This window comes from Oncorhynchus nerka, linkage group LG2 (assembly GCF_034236695.1).
Source record: "Oncorhynchus nerka isolate Pitt River linkage group LG2, Oner_Uvic_2.0, whole genome shotgun sequence".
In the NCBI taxonomy this organism is placed as follows: domain Eukaryota; kingdom Metazoa; phylum Chordata; class Actinopteri; order Salmoniformes; family Salmonidae; genus Oncorhynchus; species Oncorhynchus nerka.
Genome location: NC_088397.1, coordinates 12,355,729 through 12,375,368, shown reverse-complemented (window position 1 = coordinate 12,375,368; position 19,640 = coordinate 12,355,729). Strand labels below are relative to the sequence as shown.

The window sequence follows — 19,640 nt, the reverse complement described above, 5'->3', positions numbered from 1 at the left end:
ATGTTTTGAAACACAGAAGCACTGGGACATGAACATAACAATGGTCCTCTATCCCAGCTCTTAGTTAGTAATGAACCACCAACACAGAGCCCGCTCTGCTGCCAAGCTGTGACCTTCCTCCAAGGGCATGGGGTTGGCACCATGCCCCCCGCCTGGGTGAGAACACCCTGCTGGCATAGGGAGAGGGACACAGAGGGGCACTGCCCTGTTAGCAGAGCATGGGTGAGATAGAGAGGGAGGGAGGGAGGGAGGGAGGGAAAGGAACACAGGGATTTGTTTGTGTCCCAAAATGGGTGCGGGGGGGACACAGACGTCCCCCTCTGCGTCCCCCCAACCCTCTACTGCGTTCGCGTGTCAGTGTCTGTTTGTTCCCAGGAAAGAGAGGTTGCCTCAGAGCATACGAGAGAGAGAGAGAGAGAGAGAGAGAGAGAGAGAGAGAGAGAGAGAGAGAGAGAGAGAGAGAGAGAGAGCACAATTAGACCCAACCAAATCATGAGAAAACAAAAAGATAATTACTTGACACATTGGAAAGAATTAACGAAAAAACAGAGTAAACTAGAATGCTATTTGGCCCTACACAGAGAGTACACAGCGGCAGAATACCTGACCACTGTGACTGACCCAAAATTAAGGAAAGCTTTGACTATGTACAGACTCAGTGAGCATAGCCTTGCTGTTGAGAAAGGCCGCCGTAGGCAGACCTGGCTCTCAAGAGAAGGCTATGTGCTCACTGCCCACAAAATGAGGTGGAAACTGAGCTGCACTTCCTAACCTCCTGCCCAATATATGACCATATTAGAGAGACATATTTCCCTCAGATTACACAGATCCACAAAGAATTCGAAAACAAATCAAATTTGGAAAAACTCCCATATCTACTGGGTGAAATTCCACAGTGTGCCATCACAGCAGCATGATTTGTGACCTGTTGCCATGAGAAAAGGGCAACCAGTGAAGAACAAACACCATTGTAAATACAACCCATATTTATGCTTATTTATTTTATGTGTCCTTTACCATTTGTACATTGTTAAAACACTGTATATATATATAATATGACATTTGTAATGTCTTTATTGTTTTGAAACTTCTGTATGTGTAATGTTTACTGTTAATTTTTATTGTTTATTTCACTTTATATATTCACTTTATATATTATCTACCTCACTTGCTTTGGCAATGTTAACACATGTTTCCCATGCCAATAAAGCCCTTGAATTGAATTGAATTGAATTGAGAGAGAGAGAGAGAGATGAGAGGGGACTGTGGATGTGACAGATGTCCTACCCTGGTGGCTCTGCATGTACCGCTGGGAAGGGTGTGTGGTGAATGTGGGGAAGGAGGGAGTGTGTCTGTGTGGGTGTGTGTATCGGAAGGATGCAGTCACAAAAGGACACACTCACAGACACACTCATAGACACAGATACACTCACAGACACAGACACACTCAGACTAGTGCTGAGCGATTAGTGCTTTTTGAGGTTGGTTCGATTTCGGTTTTGATAATTGTTTTGAACATTAAATGCACTATGCATTATGTGGGTTGAATGCTGTAACAACACAGCACATAAACAATGAATAAAAGTCCCATGATGGTAGTGACTGACCATTACTGTGCATCACTTATTAACCAACATCTATTCACTTTACTTAAATGAAATATTTCATTAGTATTACATTATATTAGTATATAATATTTCATTATACTACATTAGTTTTATTTGATGACTTTATTATTTCATTTCAAGTCATCATCTCCTCTCTATAGAACTGCTGCCTATGCGGTCTGACAAAAATCACTATTTTAGAGGTTCTTTAGGCATACTTTTATGACTGCTGAATACCAACTATCAATCACTCAGATCATGTATTTCCAGGAGGAGATACCTCGTGAAGAAACTGCTCTCTCCTTCTCCAACGCACATTCTTCTGTCTCTTTCACTTTAGCAGGTGTAAAACTTGAGAGGATCAAAACCGTAATGCATCATGGGTAAATGATGACTGACTGATTGATCTACAAATAATAATGAATAGTTATTTATGATACAAGGGGATTTGTAGATCAGTCGGTTGGTGGTTGCCTGCACTGTCGGCTGTAATGTCCAACAAGCCCAGAGTCCGGACAAGTAGGCGTGCAATGGATTATGTAGTTAATTACCATGTTTTCTGCATTAACCTATGTAGAATCATGGCTTGTTGGAAACTACAACTCCCTACTACATCGCACAGTTCGGGCTTGATCAGATGCACATTAGGCTCAAATCCCCCAAAATAAAAAATTATAGTTTTGGTATTTGCACACACACACACACACACACACACACACACACACACACACACACACACACACACACACACACACACAGAGGCAGGGGCCCATGCAGCATTACATCATCCTCCTGTGCGTCACAAACTCCAATACTGTTTGCTGCTGTATGTGATAGTGGTAAACAGTGGGTTATGTCACAAGCTTTCGTAGACAGCCAAAGATGACAATATGAGAAATGTGTTGTGTAGCCTCCCGGGTGGCGCAGTGGTTAAGGGCGCTGTACTGCAGCGCCAGCTGTGCCATCAGAGTCCCTGGGATCGCGCCCAGGCTCTGTCGTAACCGCCCGCGACCGGGAGGTCCGTGGGGCGACGCACAATTGGCCTAGCGTCGTCCGGGTTAGGGAGGGCTTGGTCGGTAGGGATGTCCTTGTCTCACCGCGTACCAGCGACTCCTGTGGCGGGCCGGGCGCAGTGCGCACTAACCAAGGTTGCCAGGTGCACGACACATTGCGGCTGGCTTCCGGTTTTGCACATTGATGCACGTTGCGCTGTTTTAAGAAGCAGTACGGCTTCTCCCGAGCCGTACGGGAGTTGTAGCGATGAGACAACAATTGGATACCACGAAATTGGGGAGAAAAATAAATTTAAAAAAGAAATGTGTGGTTTGTGTAAATCCCTCAGAACCACCGACAAGCATGAAGCATCCTCCCACTCTAAGACGGCTCAACAATTCAGTGTTTTGTCTAAAGACTCATCAATTGAGGGAAAATGTCATCAACTTGTGTGAGTCTCCTATCAGCGCGAGGAGAGTCGCCGGGCTGTCCTAGCGCTTGAATAATCAATGCCGTCTAGACACTGAGCGTCACTACATCTCTCTGAGAGGAAAACAGGACTCCTAACACACAGCTGCAGAAGCCGCTCTCACACTCACATCCACTACTTTCACTGCATATCAGTTATGTCAGAAACAATCACTGCTGGCTGTAATATATAGATCATGTTCTTGGAAGCTAACAAAAGGGAGATACTGTATGTCTGGTCCAGAAAACATTCTGCTTATTAGGGATTCTGATTGTTAACCTCTTAACTGACATATCCAGCAATAAGAGAATGAGGGGAGAAAGAAGAGAGGGAGAGGGGAGAGAGAGAGGGGGGCAGGAAGGGGGAGAGAGAGGATAGAGAGGGGAGAGAGAGTGCCACACTTCTGTATGTGTAATGTTTACTGTTAATTTTTGTTGTTTTTCACTTTATATATTCACTTTGTATGTTGTCTACCTCACTTGCTTTGGCAATGTTAACACATGTTTCCCATGCCAATAAAGCCCTTGAATTGAATTGAATTGAGAGAGAGAGAGAGGGTGACAGGAAGGGGGGAGAGAGAGGGAGAGGAGAGAAAGAGGAGAGAGAGAGAGAGAGAGAGAGAGAGAGAGGGGAAGAGAGAGAGGGAGAGAGAGAGAGGGGGTTAGGGGGATAGGGGGAGAGATAGAGAGATAGGTGGAGAGAGAAAGAGAGAACGAGAAAGAGAGAGAGATGCTAGCAGCATAGCAATGAGCCGGCAGTTTTTCGGCAGCCTGCTAGCCTGTATCCAGAGAGAGAGAGAGAGAGAGAGAGAGAGAGGGGAGAGAGAGAGGGAGAGAGAGAGAGAGGGGGATAGGGGGAGAGATAGAGAGAGAGGGAGATAGGTGGAGAGAGAAAGAGAGAGAGATGCTAGCAGCATAGCAATGAGCCGGCAGTTTTTCGGCAGCCTGCTAGCCTGTATCCACAGACAATAAATTGACACCCTGCATTTGTGTCTTGTCACTCTAGTCGGCGTCTAGTCACGGGCGGAATACACAGACACAGACTCTTTGACCTGTTGGAGATCAGAGCTTAAGATTATCACTGTACCCTGCATTTACATCTGCAACCTTGTGACTAATACACTCTCTACATCTCTAAATCTACACAGACACACACACACAGACACACACACAGACACACACACAGACACATACACACCTTACCTGGCGAGATGGGGCAGCTATCTTTCTGCGATTTTGTCTGCAATGATTTGGGTAAGGGAGGAGGCTTGGAGTCCTGCAGAGAGAGAGAATGTGAGGGAGAGAAATAAAAAAGAGAGAGTCAGTCAGAAATTCAGTGGTAGGTGAGAGACACGACTCAGAGAGACAATCCACCGGTAGGAGAGAACACACACACTCCCTCACACACGCACCAGAACACAGCCTCTGAAGTGTGGGCTCGCACTCCCACTCACACACACACACACACACACACCCCCTGAGCCGCGAACAAGCCAAAGTATGATGCTGCATCAGAGAGGAGGAAAGGAGAAAAGAGGGGGTTGGGTTGGGAGGAGTCTCTCCATGGCTGAAATGTGTGTGTGTGTGTGTGTGTGTGTGTGTGTGTGTGTGTGATATGCCAGTGAAAGATTGAGGGTGAGGGGAAAAAGGGTGTGTGTGTGTGTGTGTGCGCGTGTCCTTACAAGTGTGCACTAATGTATGTGTGTGTGTGTGTGTGTGTGTGTGTGTGTGTGTGTGTGTGTGCATGCTTGCGAGCGTGTGTGCGTATGTGTGTGTAGAAGTGTGTGTAGTTATGTGTGTATTGAGTAGGGGTGCAGGGCTTACCCAATGCCTCATGCTGAATAATTTTTCTGTCCCTGTGCTAATTTGTAGGCAGGGCTGACAGCGGCAGAGTGACAAAGAACTACACTGAAGAACCACACAGACAGAAAGAGACAGAGAGGACTGTGGAATCCCACAGACAGAGAGAGACAGAGAGAGACCGAGAGGACTGTGCAATCCCACAGACAGAGAGAGAAAGAGGGGACTGTGGAATCACACAGACAGAGAGAGAAAGAGAAGACTGTGGAACCACACAGAGAGAGAAAGAGAGGACTCTGGAACCACACAGACAGAGAGAGAAAGAGAGGACTCTGGAACCACACAGACTGAGAGAGAAAGAGAAGACTGTGGAATCACACAGACAGAGAGAGAAAGAGAGGACTCTGGAACCACACAGACAGAGAGAGAAAGAGAAGACTGTGGAACCACACAGAGAGAGAAAGAGAGGACTCTGGAATCACACAGACAGAGAGAGAAAGAGAAGACTGTGGAATCTGCAGTAGCACACTGCTAATACTACTAATACAGCCTGCTGAAATCCTCCTCCCATTCCCATTACACTAACCTCATACCACACAATGAGATGCAGTGAAATCTTTGCAGTAGAGATACTGTATGTGACATTGTGACCCAGTGTTGGCGGCTTACAGTTGAACAACAGTTAGTTGCTATGATATCCATTTGTTAAGGAGTGTGTCCATAGAAACCATATCACCTATTCATTTACTAAGGAGTTTGAAGTAGAAACCGTAGCACTTATCCATTTCTTAAAGAGTTTGAAGTAGAAACCGTAGCAATTATCCATTTGTTAAAGTGTTTGAAGTAGAAACCGTAGCAATTATCAATTTCTTAAAGAGTTTCAAGTAGAAACCACAGCACCGATCCATTTGTTAAGGAGTGTGTCCATAGAAACAGTAGCACCGATCCATTTGTTAAGGAGTGTGTCCATAGAAACAGTAGCACCGATCCATTTGTTAAGGAGTGTGTCCATAGAAACAGTAGCACCGATCCATTTGTTAAGGAGTGTGTCCATAGAAACAGTAGCACCGATCCATTTGTTAAGGAGTGTGTCCATAGAAACAGTAGCACCGATCCATTTCTTAAGGAGTGTGTCCATAGAAACAGTAGCACCGATCCATTTGTTAAGGAGTGTGTCCATAGAAACAGTAGCACCGATCCATTTGTTAAGGAGTGTGTCCATAGAAACAGTAGCACCGATCCATTTGTTAAGGAGTGTGTCCATAGAAACAGTAGCACCGATCCATTTCTTAAGGAGTGTGTCCATAGAAACAGTAGCACCGATCCATTTCTTAAGGAGTGTGTCCATAGAAACAGTAGCACCGATCCATTTGTTAAGGAGTGTGTCCATAGAAACAGTAGCACCGATCCATTTCTTAAGGAGTGTGTCCATAGAAACAGTAGCACCGATCCATTTCTTAAGGAGTGTGTCCATAGAAACAGTAGCACCGATCCATTTGTTAAGGAGTGTGTCCATAGAAACAGTAGCACCGATCCATTTGTTAAGGAGTGTGTCCATAGAAACCGTAGCACCGATCCATTTCTTAAGGAGTGTGTCCATAGAAACAGTAGCACCGATCCATTTCTTAAGGAGTGTGTCCATAGAAACAGTAGCACCGATCCATTTCTTAAGGAGTGTGTCCATAGAAACAGTAGCACCGATCCATTACTTAAGGAGTTTGAAGTAGAACGTGCTCCCTCATCTCCTATTCATATCACAATGTTGTGGTGCTCAAGCGAGTGGCATGGAACAAGATACGGGAGAGGGAAGGAGGACTATGGAAAAAGGAGGGAGGAGAGAGAGAGAGAGAGAGGGGGGTTGAGTTAGCTCCCTCTCCCTTCCTCCTATTTCCCTCCCATCCTGACAAAGTAAGTGGTTGTTCAAGACCAGGACAGACCAGGATAGTGGACCAGGACAGACCAGGATAGTGGACCAGGACAGACCAGGATAGTGGACCAGGATAGTAGACCAGGACAGACCAGGATAGTGGACTAGGATAGTGGAAAAGGACAGACCAGGACAGACCAGGATAGTGGACCAGGATAGTGGACCAGGACAGACCAGGATAGTGGACGAGGACAGACCAGGACAGACCAGGACAGACTAGGACAGCCAGGACAGACCGGGACAGTGGACCAGGACAGTGGACCAGGACAGTGGACCGGGACAGTGGACCAGGACAGACTAGGACAGACCGGGACAGTGGACCAGGATAGTGGACCAGGACAGCGGACCAGGACAGTGAACCAGGATAGTGGACCAGGATAGTGGACCAGGACAGACCAAGACAGTGGACCAGGATAGTGGACCAGGACAGACCAAGACAGTGGACCAGGATAGTGGACCAGGACCAACCTCAGCCTAACTCTCTAATAAACATGTCACTGTCTCAGAACTTCAGGTCATCATCCTCTTCATGCCCAAAAACAATAGTGATGGAGTGAAAACACGCGACTTTAACAATGGTCTCGACGACATTTCTACAGCAAACATCCTAATACGAGTGCTGCCTAAGCCTTAGTAGTCAGTAGCCTCAGTATGGCAGTAGTCCTAGCCCAGCAGAAAGGAATGATCTCCCACCTCTCCCTATGGACTAGCTCAGTGAGTTAAAGGGGTAAAGGGGTGAAAGGGTTAATGAAACCCCAGTGAGGTGCAGACAAAGTCCTGTCAACACCGCCTCTGAGCAGACCCATGCCAGCCTTGATTAGAACCTGCTGCAGCAGCTAAGTGCTAACGCTAAGCTAACGCTAAGCCATGTTCCTTGTGAGTTAGCGTAGCCGCTAGCAGCTAATCTCCCTCAGCAGCCACTGGGGAAGCAGCTGCCGCACAGCGCCAATCTGCTCTCACATTGTCAACAGACAGGCAGAGACCGGCTGCAGCCACCACACTGCATATTAGGTCTTCGCACTTTATTTACCCACCAGCACTGTGGCATCTGCTCCTCTTTACATTACTAAATGTTAGCTCAGTGTGTTAGCAGCTAGTTAGCGACTAGGCTAGTGATTTTAAGATGAAGGTGTTGTAGAACATGCTAAATGGTTCATATGGGTCTCAGAAGAAGCATCTCTGCATACATGCATTTCTATGGTGTTCAGGAGTTTATTATGGGCTCAAATCCCATTGCTGAGCCCCAGGCTAATCTCAAGTTAAAAGGTAATCCCATTGGCAGGATTGGAGGGTGCAGGGGGTGATAGAGTCAGTCAAATTGAAGTCAACACTGTGATCTGGATTAAAGGAGCAGATCATATCATCTCAATTAAACTAGATGATCGTTTTCTGAATCATCCAGATATGTATTACAGATTCAACTCAAAGCAAAGACAACCCCAAAAACATTGGTGAGCATGTGACTATTCCTTCGACCACATCTACTGATGACTCATACATACAGCACCTAACCCTCCTTCCATTCTATACCGTTGACATGGTTTTGAACATGGTTAGGAGTGGTAGGGAAGATGTTTGATGTAAAGAGTGCTGTCTAAGACAGTCAGTTTACAGTTCCTCTCCAACACTTATATCCTGTTTACACCTTTTGTCAAACAACCCCTTTTCACCTGTAGGGATGAGCCTATCCATCCTCCATCTCTCCATAACCACTGACAGCAGCTGTTCCTCTGGCACCTGTCTGTCTGGGTAATCCTACCGTAGGAAGCCTTCCTGGACCACGTTGCATCACAGAGGCTCCACCAACCAACATGGCACCAGCAGTGGAACTGTAGCTCAGCTGAGCAGCGAGGAAACTTTATAGATTCCCTTGAGAATCTAATCTATCTGTGCAGGGCTGGAGGGCTGAGGGTAGGAAAACAAACTAGTGTCTGAATGACTGTGGTTTAGAGGGCCATTACTGCCATGTAAGAAATGTGAATACTGCTATTGTGCCACTCAGAGTGTAATCTCAGGCACTAGACAATTCCTCCCCAAACTGTAGCCTGGGAAACTGAGCAAGAGATACCTCATAACATGATGCCACAGTACATCTCCACTACCAGACACGGGTCTGGATATTGACAGACACTGACATCTCCCTGTATGCCAACTCATTAGTCATGGTGAAGGCCATGGTCATTGGTCATGGTGAAGGCCATGGTCATTGGTCATGGTGAAGGCCATGGTCATTAGTCATGGTGAAGGCCAACTCATTAGTCATGGTGAAGGCCATGGTCATTGGTCATGGTGAAGGCCATGGTCATTGGTCATGGTGAAGGCCAACTCATTAGTCATGGTGAAGGCCATGGTCATTGGTCATGGTGAAGGCCAACTCATTAGTCATGGTGAAGGCCATGGTCATTAGTCATGGTGAAGGCCAACTCATTAGTCATGGTGAAGGCCATGGTCATTGGTCATGGTGAAGGCCAACTCATTAGTCATGGTGAAGGCCATGGTCATTGGTCATGGTGAAGGCCATGGTCATTGGTCAGGTGTCTTAAAGGGATAGTTCACCCAAATATTAGCATTTTCCACACGTCATGTCCAAATCACCCAAAAGTATCTTTAATTGACTGTAAAGCTCGACGAAGTCACTTGTGCAAACAGTGCCAGAGAAACTAAACCAAAGCATTTTTTATTTTATTTAACCTTTATTTAACTAGGCAAGTCAGTTAAGAACAAATTCTTACTTGCAATGGCCTAGACGGCCTAAGCATGGATTGCTGTCATACCTTGTCCATAGATTTACAGGGTAAGGAAAGGAAGGAAATAGGTTTGGGTAAACTAGCCCTTCAAAGAGTCATACAGACTCAGACCCAATAAGGCTGACTGACGCCTGCTAGCTAATGACTCAGGATTGACTCATTAGGATCACCTAGTAAAAGGGGATTCCTTGATTTGCTTCCTACTCATACAGCATACAGTCGATGCTTTGGTCAGGCTGTCCATCACCAGCGTCTCTCCTACAATCCTCCATTTGGTTCGATCCTTTGGGGATGGATACAGGCTACCTACTAATGCCATTTGGATGAATACAAATTAAATACAAATTTGCAGAAAAATGAACCTTCTATATTTAATTAGATGTTAAGACCTCATCCTGGTTTTCAGAGGTCAACAAAGCATACCAAAACAAATAGTGTAAGTTGTCCAGAAGGATTTGAATCTCAGGGATATAATATGAAGACAGTCAGAGGGTAGACCCTGTGGTGAGATGGGGTTGTGATCTGTACTAAGCCCACAGCACCAGCCCTGTACCCTGTACCCCAGCCTTGTACCCCAGCCTTGAACCCTAGCCCTGTACCCCAGCCTTGAACCCTAGCCCTGTACAGGAGGGTTATAATGTTCTGTTATAATCTCTACCCGGCACAGCCAGAAGAGGACTGGCCACCCCACATAGCCTGGTTCCTCTCTAGGTTTCTTCCTAGGTTTTGGCCTTTCTAGGGAGTTTTTCCTAGCCACCGTGCTTTTACACCTGCATTGTTTGCTGTTTGGGGTATTAGGCTGGGTTTCTGTACAGCACTTTGAGATATCAGCTGATGTACGAAGGGCTATATAAATAAATTTGATTTGATTTGATTTGTACCCCAGCCTTGAACCCCAGCCTTGTACCCCAGCCCTGTACCCCAGCCTTGAACCCTAGCCCTGTACCCCAGCCCTGTACCCCAGCCCTGTACCCCAGCCTTGAACCCTAGCCCTGTACCCCAGCCTTGAACCCTAGCCCTGTACCCCATCCCTGTACCCCATCCCTGTACCCCAGCCCTGTACCCCAGCCCTGTACCCCAGCCCTGTACCCCATCCCTGTACCCCATCCCTGTACTCCAGCCCTGTACCCCATCCCTGTACCCCAGCCCTGTACCCCAGCCCTGTACCCCATCCCTGTACCCCAGCCCTGTACCCTAGCCTTGAACACTAGCCCTGTACCCCAGCCATGTACCCCAGCCTTGTACCCTAGCCCTGTACCCCAGCCTTGAACCCTAGCCCTGTACCCAATCCCTGTACCCCAGCCTTGAACCCTAGCCCTGTACCCCATCCCTGTACCCCAGCCCTGTACCCCAGCCTTGTACCCTAGCCTTGTACACTAGCCCTGTACCTCAGCCTTGTACCCCAGCCTTGTACCCTAGCCCTGTACCCCAGCCCTGTACCTCAGCCTTGTACCCCAGCCATGTACCCTACTCCTGTACCCCAGCCCTGTACCCTAGCCCTGTACCCCATCCCTGTACCCCAGCCTTGTACCCTAGCCCTGTACCCCAGCCCTGTACCCCAGCCTTGAACCCTAGCCCTGTACCCCATCCATGTACCCCAGCCCTGTACCCCATCCCTGTACCCCATCCCTGTACCCCAGCCCTGTACCCCAGCCTTGAACCCTAGCCCTGTACCCCAGCCCTGTACCTCAGCCTTGTACCCCAGCCATGTACCCTACTCCTGTACCCCAGCCCTGTACCCCAGCCTTGAACCCCAGCCTTGAACCCTAGCCCTGTACCCCATCCCTGTACCCCATCCCTGTACCCCAGCCCTGTACCCCAGCCTTGAACCCCAGTCTTGTACCCTAGCCCTGTACCCCAGCCCTGTACCCCAGCCTTGAACCCTAGCCCTGTATCCTAGCCGCAGCCTTGAACCCTAGCCCTGTATCCTAGCCGCAGCCTTGAACCATAGCCCTGTACCCTAGCCCTGTACCCTAGCCCTAGTTAGGTAGGTAGAGAATGATATGTAAGTAGAGGGGGATAGGTAGGTAGAGAGTGATATGTAGGTAGAGAGTGATATGTAAGTAGAGGGGGATAGGTAGGTAGAGAGGGATATGTAAGTAGGGGGGATAGGTAGGTAGAGAGTGATAGGTAGGTAGAGAGAGATAGGTAGGTAGAGAATGATAGGTAGGTAGAGAGTGATAGGTAGGTAGAGAGAGATAGGTAGGTAGAGAATGATAGGTAGGTAGAGAGTGATAGGTAGGTAGAGAGTGATATGTAAGTAGAGGGGGATAGGTAGGTAGAGAGTGATATGTAAGTAGGGGGGATAGGTAGGTAGAGAGTGATAGGTAGGTAGAGAGAGATAGGTAGGTAGAGAATGATAGGTAGGTATGGAGTGATATGTAAATCAAATCAAATCAAATTTTATTTGTCACATACACATGGTTAGCAGATGTTAATGCGAGTGTAGCGAAATGCTTGTGCTTCTAGTTCCGACAATGCAGTGATAACCAACAAGTAATCTAACTAACAATTCCAAAACTACTGTCTTATACACAGTGTAAGGGGATAAGGAATATGTACATAAGGATATATGAATGAGTGATGGTACAGAGCAGCATACAGTAGATGGTATCGAGTACAGTATATACATATGAGATGAGTATGTAGACAAAGTATACAGGTAGGTAGGTAGAGAGTGATAGGTAGGTAGAGAGTGATAGGTAGGTAGAGAGTGATAGGTAGGTAGAGAGTGATATGTAGGTAGAGAGTGATAGGTAGGTAGAGAGTGATAGGTAGGTAGAGAGTGATATGTAGGTAGAGAGTGATAGGTAGGTAGAGAATGATAGGTAGGTAGAGAATGATAGGTAGGTAGAGAATGATAGGTAGGTAGAGAATGATATGTAGGTAGAGAGTGATATGTAGGTAGAGAATGATAGGTAGGTAGAGAATGATAGGTAGGTAGAGAATGATAGGTAGGTAGAGAGTGATAGGTAGGTAGAGAATGATAGGTAGGTAGAGAGTGATAGGTAGGTAGAGAGTGATAGGTAGGTAGAGAATGATAGGTAGGTAGAGAGTGATAGGTAGGTAGAGAGTGATAGGTAGGTAGAGAATGATAGGTAGGTAGAGAACAATATATTATATTTTGGCTCTACTTGAGTGAGAATGGTTTCCAGATGGTTGACCATTGGAAGTCCCTAAGAGGTACAGTATCTGCTCTGCTGCATCCCTAACAGTCAACATGAAAAACTAATAAACACTTTCTGTTTTCCTATAAGAACCCTGAGAATATACATTCTCTGTCCTGTCCCTAGCCAAGAACACACAGCAAATACACTCATTTGCCAAGCACGTGGGGTGAAGCTGTTAACACAAATCTAGAGCCGCAATGACAAGACTGACTGTTGCCAATTTCCATCCTCAATATCCCAAATGGAACCCTATTCCCTATGTAGTGCAGTACTTTAGACCAGAGTCTATGAGGTGCACTACTTTAGACCAGAGCCAATGAGGTGCACTACTTTAGACCAGAGTCTATGAGGTGCACTACTTTAGACCAGAGTCTATGAGGTGCACTACTTTAGACCGGAGTCTATGAGGTGCACTACTTTAGACCAGAGTCTATGAGGTGCACTACTTTAGACCAGAGTCTATAAGGTGCACAACTTTAGACCAGAGTCTATGGGGTACACTACATAGGGCCTAGGGTGCCATTAGGGATGCATTACTTATTTAACTGTAGGACTGGCAGAGGCCCATAAACTGCCACTGAATGGAATTATGGGAAAGTCCTGACTCTCTCTTTCTATCACACACACACACACACACACACACACACACACACACACACACACACACACACACACACACACACACACACACACACACACACACACACACACACACACACACACACACACACACTAGGGAGTGAGCTGCTGGATGAGGAGTCCATAGACCGTGTCTGTCTCCCACCTTTCCCATGTTATTCCCTCATTCTCCTTCTGATACAGGCAGCAGACAGGAAACTCCTCATTCTCCTTCTACAGGCAGCAGACAGGAAACTCCTCATTCTCCTCCTGATACAGGCAGCACACAGGAAACTCCTCATTCTGCTTCTGATACAGGCAGCACACAGGAAACTCCTCATTCTGCTTCTGATACAGGCAGTACACAGGAAACTCCTCATTCTGCTTCTGATACAGGCAGCACACAGGAAACTCCTCATTCTGCTTCTGATACAGGCAGCACACAGGAAACTCCTCATTCTGCTTCTGATACAGGCAGCACATAGGAAACTCCTCATTCTGCTTCTGATACAGGCAGCACACAGGAAACTCCTCATTCTGCTTCTGATACAGGCAGCACACAGGAAACTCCTCATTTGGGAAATATGCCTCTGAGAGGCGCATTTAGAACAGAGGCAGAGGGATTTGGAAGGGGAGCGGAAGTGTAGAGAGGGGTCATGTTTATGACACGGAGGAGGGAGGGGGAGATGCAGAAAGGGGGAAGAGAGGGGGAGAGAGGGGGAAGAGAGGGGGAAGAGAGGGGGAGAGAGGGGGTAGAGAGGGGGAGAGAGGGGGAAGAGAGGGGGTAGAGAGGGGGAGAGAGGGGGAAGAGAGGGGGAAGAGAGGGGGAGAGAGGGGGTAGAGAGGGGGAGAGAGGGGGTAGAGAGGGGGAAGAGAGGGGGTAGAGAGGGGGTAGAGAGCATTCAACTGGTTTAATGGAGTTTCATAAACTTGTATAATATGTGTTAGGGCGTGTGCCTGCCAGTGCGTATGTGTGTGTGTATATGGGCACACGTCTGTGGGTTTGAAATGGTGCATGTGGTGTGTGTGTGCCCGTATGTACTCCCACGTGTGCACTTTTTACGGCAACCACCGGGTGTAGCCCATGGGCTTTGAAGTGTCTCTAAAACACAGGCTACTGTAGACCATCAAGAGGATTCCAGATGACTCACTGCCTCAGAGGCCATGCAGGCCAATGGAAAAACAGCAACATCACTTTCTCACAGAGAAACACTGCCTGACCTGACACTACCCCAGAACAGGTTAGTTTATCTGACACTACCCCAGAACAGGTTAGTTTAGCTGACACTACCCCAGAACAGGTTAGTTTATCTGACACTACCCCAGAACAGGTTAGTTTATCTGACACTACCTCCAGAACAGGTTAGTTTAGCTGACACTACCCCAGAACAGGTTAGTTTATCTGACACTACCCCAGAACAGGTTAGTTTATCTGACACTACCCCAGAACAGGTTAGTTTATCTGACACTACCCCAGAACAGGTTAGTTTATCTGACACTACCCCAGAACAGGTTAGTTTAGCTGACACTACCCCAGAACAGGTTAGTTTATCTGACACTACCCCAGAACAGGTTAGTTTATCTGACACTACCCCAGAACAGGTTAGTTTATCTGACACTACCCCAGAACAGGTTAGTTTATCTGACACTAGTTTAGCTGACCCAGAACAGGTTAGTTTATCTGACACTACCCCAGAACAGGTTAGTTTAGCTGACACTACCCCAGAACAGGTTAGTTTATCTGACACTACCCCAGAACAGGTTAGTTTATCTGACACTACCCCAGAACAGGTTAGTTTAGCTGACACTACCCCAGAACAGGTTAGTTTATCTGACACTACCCCAGAACAGGTTAGTTTAGCTGACACTACCCCAGAACAGGTTAGTTTATCTGACACTACCCCAGAACAGGTTAGTTTAGAACAGAACAGGTTAGTTTAGCTGACACTACCCCAGAACAGGTTAGTTTATCTGACACTACCCCAGAACAGGTTAGTTTAGCTGACACTACCCCAGAACAGGTTAGTTTATCTGACACTACCCCAGAACAGGTTAGTTTATCTGACACTACCTCAGAACAGGTTAGTTTAGCTGACACTACCCCAGAACAGGTTAGTTTATCTGACACTACCCCAGAACAGGTTAGTTTATCTGACACTACCCCAGAACAGGTTAGTTTACTGACAGGTTAGTTTACCCCAGAACAGGTTAGTTTATCTGACACTACCCCAGAACAGGTTAGTTTAGCTGTTTACCCCAGAACAGGTTAGTTTACACTACCCCAGAACAGGTTAGTTTGACACTGACACTACCCCAGAACAGGTTAGTTTATCTGACACTACCTCAGAACAGGTTAGTTTAGCTGACACTACCGCAGAACAGGTTAGTTTATCTGACACTACCCCAGAACAGGTTAGTTTAGCTGACACTACCTCAGAACAGGTTAGTTTAGCTGACACTACCCCAGAACAGGTTAGTTTAGCTGACACTACCCCAGAACAGGTTAGTTTATCTGACACTACCCCAGAACAGGTTAGTTTATCTGACACTACCCCAGAACAGGTTAGTTTAGCTGACACTACCCCTGAATATGTTAGTTTAGCTGACACTACCCCAGAACAGGTTAGTTTATCTGACACTACCCCAGAACAGGTTAGTTTAGCTGACACTACCCCTGAATATGTTAGTTTAGCTGACACTACCGCAGAACAGGTTAGTTTATCTGACACTACCCCAGAACAGGTTAGTTTAGCTAACACTACCCCAGAACAGGTTAGTTTAGCTGACACTACCTCAGAACAGGTTAGTTTAGCTGACACTACCTCAGAACAGGTTAGTTTAGCTGACACTACCCCAGAACAGGTTAGTTTAGCTGACACTACCCCAGAACAGGTTAGTTTAGCTGACACTACCCCAGAACAGGTTAGTTTATCTGACACTACCCCAGAACAGGTTAGTTTAGCTGACACTACCCCTGAATATGTTAGTTTAGCTGACACTACCCCAGAACAGGTTAGTTTAGCTGACACTGCCCCAGAACAGGTTAGTTTAGCTGACACTGCCCCAGAACAGGTTAGTTTAGCTGACACTACCCCTGAATATGTTAGTTTAGCTGACACTACCCCAGAACAGGTTAGTTTAGCTGACACTACCCCAGAACAGGTTAGTTTATCTGACACTACCCCAGAACAGGTTAGTTTAGCTGACACTACCCCAGAACAGGTTAGTTTATCTGACACTACCCCAGAACAGGTTAGTTTATCTGACACTACCCCAGAACAGGTTAGTTTAGCTGACACTACCCCAGAACAGGTTAGTTTATCTGACACTACCCCAGAACAGGTTAGTTTATCTGACACTACCTCAGAACAGGTTAGTTTAGCTGACACTACCTCAGAACAGGTTAGTTTAGCTGACACTACCCCAGAACAGGTTAGTTTATCTGACACTACCCCAGAACAGGTTAGTTTAGCTGACACTACCCCAGAACAGGTTAGTTTAGCTGACACTACCTCAGAACAGGTTAGTTTAGCTGACACTACCCCAGAACAGGTTAGTTTAGCTGACACTACCCCAGAACAGGTTAGTTTAGCTGACACTACCCCAGAACAGGTTAGTTTAGCTGACACTACCTCAGAACAGGTTAGTTTAGCTGACACTACCCCAGAACAGGTTAGTTTAGCTGACACTACCCCAGAACAGGTTAGTTTAGCTGACACTACCCCAGAACAGGTTAGTTTATCTGACACTACCCCAGAACAGGTTAGTTTAGCTGACACTACCCCTGAATATGTTAGTTTAGCTGACACTACCCCAGAACAGGTTAGTTTATCTGACACTACCCCAGAACAGGTTAGTTTAGCTGACACTACTCCTGAATATGTTAGTTTAGCTGACACTACCCCAGAACAGGTTAGTTTAGCTGACACTACCCCTGAATATGTTAGTTTAGCTGACACTACCCCAGAACAGGTTAGTTTATCTGACACTACCCCAGAACAGGTTAGTTTATCTGACACTACCCCAGAACAGGTTAGTTTATCTGACACTACCCCAGAACAGGTTAGTTTATCTGACACTACCCCAGAACAGGTTAGTTTAGCTGACACTACCCCAGAACAGGTTAGTTTATCTGACACTACCCCAGAACAGGTTAGTTTAGCTGACACTACCCCAGAACAGGTTAGTTTATCTGACACTACCCCAGAACAGGTTAGTTTATCTGACACTACCCCAGAACAGGTTAGTTTAGCTGACACTACCCCAGAACAGGTTAGTTTATCTGACACTACCCCAGAACAGGTTAGTTTAGCTGACACTACCCCAGAACAGGTTAGTTTATCTGACACTACCCCAGAACAGGTTAGTTTATCTGACACTACCCCAGAACAGGTTAGTTTAGCTGACACTACCCCAGAACAGGTTAGTTTATCTGACACTACCCCAGAACAGGTTAGTTTAGCTGACACTACCCCAGAACAGGTTAGTTTATCTGACACTACCCCAGAACAGGTTAGTTTATCTGACACTACCTCAGAACAGGTTAGTTTAGCTGACACTACCTCAGAACAGGTTAGTTTATCTGACACTACCCCAGAACAGGTTAGTTTATCTGACACTACCCCAGAACAGGTTAGTTTAGCTGACACTACCCCAGAACAGGTTAGTTTATCTGACACTACCCCAGAACAGGTTAGTTTAGCTGACACTACCCCAGAACAGGTTAGTTTATCTGACACTACCCCAGAACAGGTTAGTTTATCTGACACTACCTCAGAACAGGTTAGTTTAGCTGACACTACCGCAGAACAGGTTAGTTTATCTGACACTACCCCAGAACAGGTTAGTTTAGCTGACACTACCTCAGAACAGGTTAGTTTAGCTGACACTACCCCAGAACAGGTTAGTTTAGCTGACACTACCCCAGAACAGGTTAGTTTAGCTGACACTACCCCAGAACAGGTTAGTTTATCTGACACTACCCCAGAACAGGTTAGGCTTACCCCTGAATATGTTAGTTTAGCTGACACTACCCCAGAACAGGTTAGTTTATCTGACACTACCCCAGAACAGGTTAGTTTAGCTGACACTACCCCTGAATATGTTAGTTTAGCTGACACTACCGCAGAACAGGTTAGTTTATCTGACACTACCCCAGAACAGGTTAGTTTAGCTAACACTACCCCAGAACAGGTTAGTTTAGCTGACACTACCTCAGAACAGGTTAGTTTAGCTGACACTACCTCAGAACAGGTTAGTTTAGCTGACACTACCCCAGAACAGGTTAGTTTAGCTGACACTACCCCAGAACAGGTTAGTTTAGCTGACACTACCCCAGAACAGGTTAGTTTATCTGACACTACCCCAGAACAGGTTAGTTTAGCTGACACTACCCCTGAATATGTTAGTTTAGCTGACACTACCCCAGAACAGGTTAGTTTAGAACAGGTTAGTTTAGCTGACACTGCCCCAGAACAGGTTAGTTTAGCTGACACTGAATGCCCCAGAACACCCTGAATATGTTAGTTTAGCTGACACTACCCCAGAACAGGTTAGTTTAGCTGACACTGCCCCAGAACAGGTTAGTTTAGCTGACACTACCCAGAACAGGTTAGTTTGCTGACACTGCCCCTGAATATGTTAGTTTAGCTGACACTACCCCAGAACAGGTTAGTTTAGCTGACACTACCCCAGAACAGGTTAGTTTATCTGACACTACCCCAGAACAGGTTAGTTTAGCTGACACTACCCCAGAACAGGTTAGTTTATCTGACACTACCCCAGAACAGGTTAGTTTATCTGACACTACCCCAGAACAGGTTAGTTTAGCTGACACTACCCCAGAACAGGTTAGTTTATCTGACACTACCCCAGAACAGGTTAGTTTATCTGACACTACCTCAGAACAGGTTAGTTTAGCTGACACTACCTCAGAACAGGTTAGTTTAGCTGACACTACCCCAGAACAGGTTAGTTTATCTGACACTACCCCAGAACAGGTTAGTTTAGCTGACACTACCCCAGAACAGGTTAGTTTAGCTGACACTACCTCAGAACAGGTTAGTTTAGCTGACACTACCCCAGAACAGGTTAGTTTAGCTGACACTACCCCAGAACAGGTTAGTTTAGCTGACACTACCCCAGAACAGGTTAGTTTAGCTGACACTACCTCAGAACAGGTTAGTTTAGCTGACACTACCCCAGAACAGGTTAGTTTAGCTGACACTACCCCAGAACAGGTTAGTTTAGCTGACACTACCCCAGAACAGGTTAGTTTATCTGACACTACCCCAGAACAGGTTAGTTTAGC

At 46.5% G+C, this 19,640-nt stretch overlaps 1 protein-coding gene across 1 annotated transcript in view; it reads right to left on the bottom strand.

The window, feature by feature from the left end:
• The window catches only part of LOC115126861 (microtubule-associated protein 2-like), a 102,857-nt gene that overhangs the window by 61,636 nt on the left and 21,581 nt on the right, over positions 1–19,640 (bottom strand). The window contains exon 2 of the mRNA XM_065023244.1: positions 4,272–4,344. The gene's annotated coding sequence lies outside the window, so the exon portion shown is untranslated. The remainder of the gene's footprint in view (positions 1–4,271; positions 4,345–19,640) is intronic.